The sequence below is a fragment of the Clupea harengus genome, chromosome 17, assembly GCF_900700415.2.
Source record: "Clupea harengus chromosome 17, Ch_v2.0.2, whole genome shotgun sequence".
In the NCBI taxonomy this organism is placed as follows: domain Eukaryota; kingdom Metazoa; phylum Chordata; class Actinopteri; order Clupeiformes; family Clupeidae; genus Clupea; species Clupea harengus.
The window spans coordinates 19,053,336-19,056,857 of NC_045168.1; the positions used below are offsets into that span (position 1 = coordinate 19,053,336).

The window sequence follows — 3,522 nt, forward strand, 5'->3', positions numbered from 1 at the left end:
AAAAATGAAGAACTCTTAAAAAACGAAGATAAAACAGAAACATCTCTCTGTAGGCATCGAGAGAATGATCTGCATCCATTACAAAAAAAGTGCATCATGATCATAAAGGAAAAAAAGAAAGCTTATTTAACACTGGTGTGTGTGTGTGTGTGTGTGTGTGTGTGTGTGTGTGTGTGTGTGTGTGTGTGAATGCGTGTGTGTGTGAATGCGTGTGTGTGTGAATGTGAATGTGAATGCGTGTATATGTGTGTGTCTGCCCACTGGAGGCCCCTCTCCTGTATTATGATCCGATTCACTCCTCCAGCATGTTTATGTCCAGAGGAACAATGGCAGGACTCTCAGGAAGCAGATAAGCATCAAGTAGGTGCTTTAGAGGTGGGGGGCCTCATGTAAACACCAGGGCTGATGAGGGGCTTCTGCTCCGGGCTGCGGGAGGGTGTGTGGGGGGGGGCTAGGGGGCTGCAGACCTCCAGCAGTCATAAAGAGCTCATGTGGGAATCCAACTGGATCAGAAGCCACACTTTGATTTCTGCTCTGGGGAGGGGGGGCCGAGCACATCGCCTCTCCCTTACCACTCCCAGAGTGAATTGTGTTGGTGTGCATGTGTGTGTGTGTGTGTGTGTGCATGTGTGAATGTGCCAGAGGGATATCTGCTGTGTGTAAATGGAGATGGATGGTGTGCTTGTGTGTGTCTGTGTGTGTGTGTGTGAGTGAGAGAGAGAGAGAAGCAAGGAGAGAGGTAGAGATGTATAGTTTGTGTGTGTGCTCTGTACTGAGATTTATAGTGTGTGTGGGAGATGAGTGTGTGTGCGTGCTATGCGTGGGAAGGGCATGGTGTGTGTGTGTGTGTGTGGTGAGGGAGTTGTAGGGCTCTTTTCTGTGATATGCAACATCTGTGTCAATATTATTATGGCAACTCTGTTGGTCCTACTTCAAGAGACGAAGAAGGAAACATAGCTCCCCGGTGAAAGATTACACATGAGAGTGCGGTTCAGGTGCAGTACTGTGTTTGGATGAATGTGTTTGTATGTCTTTGGGTGTGTGTTTAGGTGTGAGTGTGTATGTGTGTGTTTTTATCTTTTTGTGTTCTGGGGTATATTTGTATCTTTTGTGTGTGTGTGTTTCTAAATGATGCAATATGCCCCGTTGGTCTGTGTAACGCAATCGCTAGGATGTTGAATGTCATTCAATCTTACAGCGGCTAATTGCTCCTGCAGCCAGTGGTGCCACGCTGCAGGGGACCCTGGGAATGTTGCAGCACGTTGCTGGGATGCTGTGGCTGGCTTCTAGCTGCTTTTGTCTTGTGAGTTCCAAAACCAAGACAGTGACAGGACAATAAATGCAATGTGGAAATGTTGTGATAAATTAGCAACACCACTCTTGTTTTCATTACTGCTGTCAGTAACACGTCCCACAATAAAAGAAAAATGCCTAATGCATTCATATTGTTGTTGTTGCTATTTACATTATTGAAATGAGTGGCGAGAGTCTTTAGAATTTATTGGAGGATTGTGTAAGTAACATCTGGGTGAGATTCCAAACTGCTTGAGAAATAAAGTGGAATTGAAGTTGAGGCTGAAATCTGAGGACCTCCCCATGCTCTGGCTGCGCGCGGCACATCCCTTCCGCCCCAACTTTCCCCCCCAGTCTGGAAGGAACCATTCCGCTCCTCCCGTGCTTAGCTGGCTCACAGCGCGAGGGGAAACTCATTCCTTCCCGCACCCCTCCTCCTCCCACTCTTGTGCAGACTCCCCACTCGCGGCGCAGCTGAGCGCGCGGCACTGCGGGACCCCAGCGCCGAGCCTCGCTCAGGTACGTCCTCTGTCCTGTTGTATTGTATGTTGTCTAGTGGGTTACTGTGAGAGATGATGTGTTTTGGCCAGCGGTGTTCGCTTGGCTTTTCCGCTGGATTTTAGAGAACAGCTGCATGTCGGCCGTTTTATGCAGCACGGGGCGATGAGCTGGACTCACGCGAGCAAGCAGCGCTGTCGGATCTGACTCATAAAATAACGGCGCCTGAACTTGAGGCACAGAGAAAGGTGATATTTAAATGTACCTCTGGGTTAGCCACAATGCGTAACGCAATATAGCTCATATTCAAAGCATACGGATTTTCTAACATGATAATAATGCCCTGTCAAATTTACATGAAGATCACAGCCCAGGCAACTCCGTTGCTGCCTGAGCGGTCGCAGAGTAGGATACTGTAATTTTAACTTCCACAACGAGTCGTTGCAATCAGCTAAGAGCTCGAGCTCGCTGGAATTGTAGGTGCTAGCAATCTGCATGTACGGGGCAATTTAGCCCCTTATATTTGACGCAAGCTATCTCTGTTTTTCCGTGTTTGAGTAAGGTAAGGTCATTTGCTTTTTAGAAGTTGCTCAGAGTAACGGTGATGTGCAATCCATCAACTTTAATTAATGAGGATGGTAGGCACAATACAGTGACGCTACTATTCTACAGGTAGCTAGCAGTAGATATAGGCCACTGTATCGCTTGTTTTCATGGATTTGGTGAGCAAGTTGCAATGTTTATTGTTTTTTAAGTATAACGATTTGAAGTGAAACGTAAGGAAGAGCATGCAATGGTTCTACTCGAAGAGTGTGTGCTGTCACACTTTGCTCCGTTATCACTTTTGGCATTAACTTGTCAAAATAGTCAACTAACATTAACAGCAATGTGGGATATTCTGCTATGTTTAAACCAGATTTTCCCCTAACCCCTTTTCCCAAATCAGGCGTGTCCTCCTTCTGAAGTACTTTTCCCAGTAGCCAATAGCCAACAGGTAAACAGCAGAGTAGCTCCAGATGTCGTTTTTAATTAGGCCTACCGTCTGGGCGGCGCGGAATCAGGGCAAACGGAGCACTTACGTGCGGGCTCGTTCACAGGGAGCCGGCCGATGGAGGCCCAGACCTCTCGTGCTCCTGTTAGAATTTACGCGGAGGTGCGAGGTCAACTAGCCGGATGGCCTCACCCTCCCACGGGCCGACATGTTAACTAAATCAATACTCCGCCAGCAGTTCAATGACATCCGCTGTCGTCTCACGGGCTTGCATAGATGACGGGAACTGGCCTCTCTTCTCCATCGCTCGGGCTTCATTTAGCAGGACGTTTAAACCCCCCTCCCTCAAACACACATATTAGCACACACGTGCACGTGCACAAACACACACACGCGCACACAAATACACAGTGCTGTATAAAGGGCTTCTTGCCAAATAGTGTAATAGCCTCGTCACATGATTTTGTTAATTGTTGAGTGATACACACGTACACACACACTCGCAGCACCTGTGTTTCACCAGATGCTCATCTGGAACAGCTGTGCCAGAGCTTGATGAGTCTGAATGACAGATGGAAAAGGGAATGAGGGAAGTGAAGGGACAGAGGGAGAGAAAGACTGAGTGGATGAGAGTGCAGCAGGGGAAGAAAGTGTTTGGAGGGAAAACATTCCAAAGCCCAGAGGAATCTCACTTAAAGGGGAGACAGGCTCCACGGCTTGAGAAGTAGAGAGATGAGAAA

The 3,522-nt window shown here is 47.8% G+C and overlaps 1 protein-coding gene across 1 annotated transcript in view; it reads left to right on the plus strand.

The window, feature by feature from the left end:
* The first annotated feature begins 1,672 nt into the window (after nucleotides 1–1,672).
* jcad (junctional cadherin 5 associated) overlaps nucleotides 1,673–3,522 on the plus strand; it is a 20,466-nt gene continuing 18,616 nt past the window's right edge. Inside the window, exon 1 of the mRNA XM_042710336.1 lies at nucleotides 1,673–1,812. The gene's annotated coding sequence lies outside the window, so the exon portion shown is untranslated. The remainder of the gene's footprint in view (nucleotides 1,813–3,522) is intronic.